This window comes from Gracilinanus agilis, chromosome 3 (assembly GCF_016433145.1).
Source record: "Gracilinanus agilis isolate LMUSP501 chromosome 3, AgileGrace, whole genome shotgun sequence".
In the NCBI taxonomy this organism is placed as follows: domain Eukaryota; kingdom Metazoa; phylum Chordata; class Mammalia; order Didelphimorphia; family Didelphidae; genus Gracilinanus; species Gracilinanus agilis.
Genome location: NC_058132.1, coordinates 418127025 through 418136447, shown reverse-complemented (window position 1 = coordinate 418136447; position 9423 = coordinate 418127025). Strand labels below are relative to the sequence as shown.

General features: G+C 38.9%; 1 pseudogene; it reads right to left on the bottom strand.

Annotated features, from left to right (window-relative positions):
• Window positions 1-920: 920 nt before the first annotated feature.
• LOC123241656 lies at window positions 921-1432 on the bottom strand (annotated as a pseudogene).
• Between the last annotated feature and the right edge of the window lie 7991 nt (window positions 1433-9423).

Sequence of the window (9423 nt, the reverse complement as noted above, 5' to 3'; positions counted from 1 at the left end):
AGGACTGGTGGCCATCAGTGAGCAACTTCTGGCTCAGGCTCAGTGGAAGGGGCCAAAGCCTAACAATGCAGGCCCTAAGGGGAGTGACGTGGCTAACAAATTACTATCTATTTCATTCTTTTGTAATACTATCTAATACTTTCATGTCCAAAATCTGCCAAGTCTTTTCTTGAACAAAGCATTCATCATATAAAGATATAAAGCTTTTTGGGTAGCCTACAAGTCTTTAGCCTCACATTTTCCTAATCATGTTCTACTATATATTTTCATCCTTCTATTACAGTTAAAAACTACTTTGAGAGACTGATTTGGGGTAAGAAATATCCGTTTTTTTAATATCTCCATTTGTTGGTTAGGCCAGCATCTTAACTGATAAAATGGTCCTCTTAAATGACCCTGAATCCTGGTAAGGCATCTTAATAAATAGTTTTAAGAAGTCATTATTCAGTGCCTTCTTTGAATATCCCAAGACCTTTCTAACTGGTGAATTCTTTTTTTAGGCGGTGGTCAATTAAAGCCTTAGCCCTTCCTCTCATAAGTGGGCAGGTGCAGATGCATTTATGCAGGAAAAGAATCATTGTAAAATCTTCCTCTAAGCCAGAATTTGTAAAAGAAACACATTCCTAGACATTCCTAAAAACAAAGAAAATGCAAAAAGCAGCAGACTGGATAAAATCTCTGACCCAGACTCCAGAACTCGAAAATACACAGTAATTTTTCCTAATATATAGTTGTGTGACCTGTTATTATTAAAGGTTTTCCCCAATAAATCCTTTGCATTTTTACACCAGACTTTTCCTTATATCAGTTCTAGACAAAAATTTCCTGTTCCAAGGTTTGTTCTGAAGGGCAGGAACAGCCTTTAAAGTGTCGTTGAAAGGAGTGAATCCATTTACTATTGTGCTTTCACAAAAGAAACTCTAATCTAGGAGATAGCCCAGCTGCTTCATTCTCATGAATACTCTCACCATGAGGAAACTCAAGAGGACACTGACAAAGTCAATGAATAGAAGAAGAAATCTGTTGAGCTTGGGAATATTTGGTGCATTGGATCAGTCTAGGATTATGAAACGTAAACCTCCCATTGTAAATAGGAAACTGGATGCAAGTCCTTCCATAATATACTGCCCATTTACTCTATATGCCAAGAAAGCCACTGGTCTCTTGTGTCCATGCTTGTCTGTCATAGATCCAACACTAGGAAGTTCCATAATAACATCATAAATTATTCCTGAATCCATGGGAGCTAATGAAATCACTGAGTGAAACAGTACATTAGGGGCCCTGTATCCATTCCAGTGATGAGAAAGTAAAAAACCACCACCAGGGTGTACACTATCATAGCCAATAGCATGTGAGCCCATGGTGGCTTCTTCAGCTTCAGGTTAGGACACGCAAGGACCACAAAGAGTACCCAGTACAATGTCTCCATGTTGGCTGCATCCGGCAGCCCCAACCTACTGCTGCTGCAGCTGCCACCACCTGTGTAGTACCAGAAGGCCACAGGCTTCTTTATGGCACCTTCTTTAAAAGAATTCACTTTCTTGATTCAGGAAGGTAGTGAGCTTCTTCTCCTGAAATTTCTCTCAGGAAAAAAAAATTTTTAATCTTGGATTTTATGAAAATTATACAATCCCCTCTGAGGAGAGTGTTGACCAGATAAACCAGGAGAGTGTTTGACCCAGATAAACCCAGGATACATGCATCTGATGTTGTCAAATAGCTGCTTTCTCAAACCTCAAAACAAGTCCTCTGTCTTGGCATAAATTCTCATCAGTCCCATAGAGATTGGTGGTCTCTTTGACATTGTGCTTCTTGGCACCGTACAGTGGCTCTTTTGTGATCCCTTCTTCTGGAATAAGACACAATTAATAGTAGAAGTCCCATAATATTTAACAGTCCATGGCAATGTTCTGGGTGCCAAAGTGACCATTCTTATGAACAGATAAACGTATTTGGTGATAAAAATTTCTCTATTGATCTGTTTTGCTTTAAACTTTTGTTTCCATTTTTCCACTTCCAGTTCATTATAAGATAGGAATAAATTTGAGTTGTTACTAGTTGCCAAAGTTAAAATCAATTCAGGTCCTTCTAAGGCTTTGCTGCAGTATCTGCCTGGTGGTTCCTTCTAGAGACAGGGTCTCTTCCGCCTGTATGGGGAGAGCAATGAACTACAGCTAGGGATTCAGGTAGCTGGAGAGCAGAAAGAACTTCATTAATGATTTCTGCATTTGTGATACATTTTCCACCTAAGGTTAAAAATCCCCTTTGGGGCCATAGCATACCTACTGCATTACATATTCCAAAGGCATATCTAGAGTCCATGTAAATTGTTGCCTTCTTATCTTTGGCAATTATACAGGCATGTTTTAGAGCTATCAGTTCTGCACCTTGAGCACTTACATTTGAGGGTAGTGAAGCTGACCACAGAGAGGAAAATTCTGTGACTACAGTAGCTACCATGTAGCATATGCTATCCCTCATGAAAGAAGAACCATCAGTGAATAAAATTAAATCTGCATTATCTAAAGGAGTGTCCAAGAGACTTTCTCAAGGCTTTTCATCCATGGACACTAAATATTCACAGTTATGCAATGGTTCTTCTGAAACTGGTAAATCTGGATGCAAGATTGCAGGATTAAGTACTGTACAGTGTTTCAAGGTAATATTTTCATTACCTAACAAGGTTACTTCATATCTAGTAAGTCTTTGATCTGAAAATGCCTATGTTCTATGCCTTAGCAACAATGCCTCAACTCCAAGTGGGCACATTACAGTTAATGGGCACCCCAATACTAATTCATTAGATTTAGTTACTAACAAAGCTGTGGAAGCTATGCCCCTAAAACATGGTGGGGCTCCTGAAGCTACTGGGTCCAGCTGGGCTGAACAATAAGCAACTGGATACTGAACGGGTAGCCTGTTTTAATTCTGAAAGAGCTGACAGGTGTTCCACATCTAATCTAAGCAGTTCAGGGACTGAATATTTTATCAGAGCTATAAGGGGTTTAGTGATTTCCCCATAGCAAGGGATCCACTGTCTACAAAACCCTGTTATTCCTAGAGTTGCCTTCAACTGTTTCTTAGTGGAGGAAGCAGTTATTCTGAATATCTTCAACAAGCTTATGGGAAATGGAGTAGGAACAAGCAATTAAAACGAACCCTAAATATTCTACTTTGGGGAGACATGACTGAATCGTTGCCTTTGAGACCTTGTGGCCTCTATTATGTAGCTCTAAAAGAAGATGCTTACTATCTTCCTGGCATACTGTAGCATTTGGTGAGGTCAAAAGCAGACCATCTACAAATTATATCAAGCAGCTCCCCTGAAAATTGATATTTTCTAAATCCTGTTTTAAAATTTGTGAGAACAACATGGGACTATCCACAAAACCTTGTGGTAACTTGAACCATGTCCAATGAGAACCCTTCCAGGTGAAGGCAAATATATTCCTGAAATGTTCGTGAATAGGAATTAAGAAGAATGATGAGCACAGACCCACCACAGTGAAATGTGTGGCTGTGCTGGGAATAGAGGAGATAATTGTGGCTGGGTTGGGAACCACAGGATGCCTTTCTATGACATGGTTATTTACAGCTTTTAAATCCTGTACAAATTGATAGACATGTTTTCCATCTGGGCCTAGTTTTGGCTTTTTTTACAGGTAGAATAGGTGTATTATATTCGGATTTGCATGAAATTATTATTTCTTGCTCAGTTAATTAGTCTATTACTGAGATAATTCCCTCAACTGCCTCTTTTGATAGGGGATACTGAGGAATGGAAGGTGGTAGACTGCCTTTTATCTTTTGGGGGGGGGGTTTAAACCCTTAACTTCTGCTATGTATTGACTTATAGGTGGAAGATTGGTAAGGGTAGGCAATGGGGGTCAAGTGACTTGCCCAGGGTCACACAGCTGGGAAGTGTCTGAGGCCGGATTTGAACCCAGGACCTCCTGTCTCTAGGCCTGGCTCTCAATCCACTGAGCTACCCAGCTGCCCCAGACTGCCTTTTATCTTAATCTGAACAGGAGCAGCTGATTTGAGTAGGCCTACATCGGAAGAAGATGTAGCCCAGAGAGGCTCAGGTATATCAGCTGGGATTTCAAGGGTGGGGGCTCTTTCACCTCCTGACTATCTAAAAGAAGTACAGAAAGTAATTTAAGGATTCCTCAGGCAATTCCAGCATTATAGAGCCATCTTGAGAGCATTTTATTGTGGCTCTAAGTTTGCAAAAAAAGATCTCTCCCTAACAAATTTATAGGGGAACCAGACATTAAAAGGAAAGAATGTTCTACTGATAGGGGTCCCACAAACACCATTCAAGGGGAAAGTTTTGGGACCTTTAGAGGTGCTCCTGACACACCTACTACATTTAAAGAGCCAATAGAATTGCAATCAGAATCAGGTTTACTCACCAAAACTAACCTGGAAGCTCTAGTGTCTAAGAGGCAATCATAGTATGTGTTTCTAAACTTTAGAGTTACATGAGTTTCATTACTATGGGGGAGGGGGCAAAATTGACTGGGGAAACTAGCGTTAAAACATCAGGTCTGGGAAATCAAAGGTTTCCCTCTCTGATGAGCCCTACCCCCCCCCAGGCCATCAAAAATATCCCTGGCTATTTCTCTGGGGTCCCCCATGCTGAGGGGAATTCCCACCCTGAGTACAGTGTGGACAGGCCCCATTTTGGGTGTTATGTTGTTGGTCATGATTTGCCTCATTTGGGTTATTACTTCTATAATTATTATTCCTGAAATTTATGTTTTTGTATACCTGATTCCACTTCTTACAGTGTATCATTACGTGATCCCTTTTCCCACAGAAGTAACACATTAACGTTTGATTTGTGGATTCCTGAAAAGGGGCTATGGCCATTCCTTAATTTGCTTTGTCTTTTTCAATTTTTTTCTATTAGCACTCTTATTTCTTTCCTTAATGCCTCCACTACGTCACTGTTATCTTCCTCTTTCTTTTCATGGCTGTTAAAGACATAAACTGCTACCCTTATTAATTCCTTGAGATCCATATTAGCCCAGTTTGGGCAGTTAGTCCTAAAATAATCTTTGATCACTTTTCAACAGTTGTTTACAAACTGCCTACTTATTTACCTGACATCCCTTTCTCTGGAAAGATCCAGATCTGTATATCTACCTCCCAGCTCAATAAGCCTATCCATGAACTTGGAGGGGTTTTTATCAAGTTTTTGTTTAAGATTTTCAAATTTTGTCCATGTACCAGGTCTATCAGAGTAAGTTCTCATTGCATCTAGTATTGCATTCTTAGCTAGACATAATTGTAAATAATCTTGTTCCACATTCAGGTTCCATTTCAGGTCTTCTTTTGGCCATTGAATTGCATCCCTTCCAACCCTAGAAATTTGACATTTAACCCTGTTTGCCTTAGTCTCCTCATCTGTAAAAAGAGCTGGAGAAGGAAATGGCAAACCACTCTAGTATCTTTGTGAAGAAAACCCCAGAAAGGGTCACAAAGAGTTAACATGATTAAAATGACTCAATAATAAGAAGTCTTACAAATATTTACCATCAGTACTACAGTATAAGATGGGATATCTCATGAAATCGTTTCTTGCTGCTTTTGGTGTATAATAAAATCAAATCTCCCAACTCTTTTCCATCTCTCTTCAGCATTCCTGTGATCTATATTTCCATTTAGCATCAGCTTTCTTCCAGTTTCACTTATAGCAAGAATTTCAAGAATGATAGAATTCCGGGCAGCTGGGTAGCTCAGTGGAGTGAGAGTCAGGCCTAGAGACGGGAGGTCCTAGGTTCAAACCCGGCCTCAGCCACTTCCCAGCTGTGTGACCCTGGGCAAGTCACTTGACCCCCATTGCCCACCCTTACCAATCTTCCACCTATGAGACAATACACCAAAGTACAAGGGTTTAAAAAAAAAAAGAATGATAGAATTCCTCACTTTTACCAGGATTTCACATTGGATGATAGACCCAATTTCACATTTAGAATGTTAACAATCAAACTGAAATTTATAGAAAATCTAAAAACTGCAATACTTAGTACATTATGACCCCTTTTCTGCTCTTCTTGGAAGTTTGGGGTTTCTTTCAAGAGGATTGTTTCCATTTTCACTTGTTCACTAAGATAACTGGGAAGTTTCCATTTATGATTTCTTGAAATGTGGTATTTAAGACTTTGGAGGAATCATGATTTTCAGGTAATTTCATGAATCTTAGATTATTTTCCCTTACCTGTTTTCTTTGTCAGTAGTTGTTGATCAGGTGTTGCCTGAATGCTGGTCTACTCTTTCTTAATGTGGATGGGGCAGTGGGCAATAAGCCTAGATTCAAAAAGATCTGAGTTCAAATTTGGCCTCAACTCCTTATTAGCTAAGTGACTCTTGGAAAATCACTTCACTTCTTTGTAATTCAATTTCTTCATCTGTAAAATGATAGTACTTCTCAGAGCTGTTGTGAGGATCAAATGAAATAATATTTATAAAGCACTTACTTAGCACAGTGTCTGCCATTTAGTAAGAGCTTAATAAATGCTTCTTCCCTTCTCTTCTGGGTTGCCCTACTTGGCCATATTTACTGCTAGAGATAGGAGTAGTGCTAGGTCACAGTCTCTGGCCATCTCATGTTGTGGGACTGGACTTTGTCTTCCATTTACCTCAGTTTGTCTCTACTCTCTGTTTCTGCAGGATTCTGGCAGTCTTTTTTTGTGCATCCTGTTCTGGATGCAGATATTTATAGCTGAGTCTGGCTTCTTTACCATTAATCATTTTGGTGCATCTTTAGAGCTTTACTAAGGTGTTTGGTAGGGTGGGGTGGGAGGCAAATCTGAGCTCATATAAGCTCATAATTCTCATATATTTCAGTTGGTAGTGAATAATTTTCATTCATCTTTTCTAAAAATATCTAGGGCAAAAGAAGTTATGATACAAACTGAGAAAGTGTCCAGATTAGAAGACATTCAAGGGGACAGCTAGATGGCTCAGTGGATTGAGAGCCAGGCCTAGAGACAGGAAGTCCTAGGTTCAAATCTGGCCTCAGACACTTCCTAGCTTTGTGACCCTGGGCAAGTCACTTAACCCCCATTGCCTATCCCTGTAACAAATAAAATTAATATAGAAGGATATATATAAAGGATATTAGGGTTTAAAAAAAAAAGAAGACATTCAAGTCTATTGTCAGAGTTACATATGTTCATTGGGGCTTGCTGGGATTCCCAATATGCATGCCTCCCTCTAATTTATTGAGAGCAACCTCCATCAGTTGCTTTCCTCCAAAGACTTTATATCAGAATGCCCCACTTCTTAATTCCAGCTCTAGCAATTATAGTCTTGAGACTCTAATGTTGTAAAAAAGAATTGCCATAAACATTTAAAATGTTTCTAGCATTATATGAGGGAAAACAAGCTTATAGAGTGACATAAAGAAACAAGATATGGGAAGAGAAGTCAGACAGAGGGAAAGAAAAAGGAAAAGGGAAGAGTAAAGGGTATGAATGAGTCATATCTGTATTACTGTAGGCTTGGAAGGGTTGTATATGTGTTATTGGGGCCAGGATAAGGGAGAGTATCATGTTAAAAGGTAATGATAAAGAGGCCAAGAGAAAGATTTCTCTAAAGAAAGAAAAATATCATAAATCAATGAAAAAGTGATTTATTCATTGTGATTTCTTGAATGTGGTATCTAAGACTTTGGTTATCCAGCCCTGATTTACAGAGGAATAAGTCCCATGAAAAGTTGTTGTTGTTTTTTTAACCTTTACCTTCTTCTGTCTTAGAATCAATACTAAGTATCAGTTCCAAAGCAGAAGAGCAATAAGGGCTAGGCAATTGGGGTTAAGGGACTTGCCCAGGGTCACACAGTTAGGAAGTGTCTAAGGCCAAATTTGAACCCAGAACTTTCCATATCCAGGCCTAATTCTTTACCTACTGAGCCACTTAGCTGCCCTTCCTGTAAAAACTTTAATAATTCTTTGTGTGTCAAGTGCCCCAAATAACAGTTGTCATGACATTTTTTTTTAAATTTTAAACCCTTAATTTCTGTGCATTGACTTATAGGTGGAAGAGTGGTAAGGGTAGGCAATGGGGGTCAAGTGACTTGCCCAGGGTCACACAGCTAGGAAGTGTCTGAGGCCGGATTTGAACCTAGGACCTCCCGTCTCCAGGCCTAGCTCTCGATCCACTGAGCTACCCAGCTGCCCCTGTCATGACATTTTGATTATTTTTCCTATAAAAATGTTTGGAATAGCTAGCATGAGAGGAGCAGAAAATATTAAGAAATATAACAGACCTTCCAAGAAAATGCTCCTGTAAAAAAAAAAAAAAGAATATAAATCCTTGGAGTTTATAGTCATTCTAACAACAAATGAATGAAACTGACCTTTGTTCTTTTCATGAAATGAATAATAAACAAATTGGTCTTACATCATTTTGTAAGGTTCTTTGTTTTAATTCTTAGAAGTATAATCTAAATTATCATAAAGTATTCTGGATTCTCTTATTTTGAATCTAGATCATTCAAAATTCTTCCATTATTTTTTAGTGCTTCTTAAATTACAATTAAACTGGACAATATGGCAAAGTACTTTGTTTCTCAACTTCTCCCAAAAGACAGATTAGTCTCTAGATGAACTAAAAAAACAAACAGCTCTGAACAACTAGGAAGCATTTTGTCTTTTTTTCCTATAAAAACAAATATGTCAAGTATTTCCATTTGAGTTAGAAATTCCCCATTTATGTTAGAAGCAGATTACATATCTAACAAGACGGTGAAGGGAGAGGATGCCTCTAGGTCCAGCTCCTCTTTACTTCAAAAAAACCAAGAAATGTTCAAAATAAAGTAATTTGTAAACCTAGATTGACTGACCTCTGAGGGTCAGTCCTCGAAGCATACTCAGATATTCTCTGCCTGTTTCCAGTCCAACCAAGTGGAAAATTTGAGGAGCTGGTTTCCAGCCATGAATGACTCAGGGAGTTGGTTCTGTGTGATGATAAAAATGGCTATAGTGCTGCAAGAACTGATAACTCAGCAGCTGTTGAATTGGAACTTGGTATGCATATAAAAGGGGTGGCCTGACTATCTTTTAAAAATCTCTTTCTTTTCTAGCTATGAGGAACTGAGATGTAAAACTGTCTTGATCTTTTTCTAATAATTGGATGAGAGACCAGCTCTGTCTCTCTCCCCATGATTTACCTAACTTCTCTCTCCTTGTCTTTATTCTTTCCTATTATTAGGTAAGGCATCTAGGTGGTGCAGTGGATAAACTGCTGGGCTTGGAGTCAGAAAGACTCATCTTCCTGAATTCAAATCTGGCCCTAAACTCTAGTTGTATGACCTTGCAAAAGTCATTTAACCCTGTTTGCCTCCATTTCCTCAACTGTAAAATGAACTGGAGAAGAAAATGGCAAACCACTCTAGTATCTTTGCCAAGA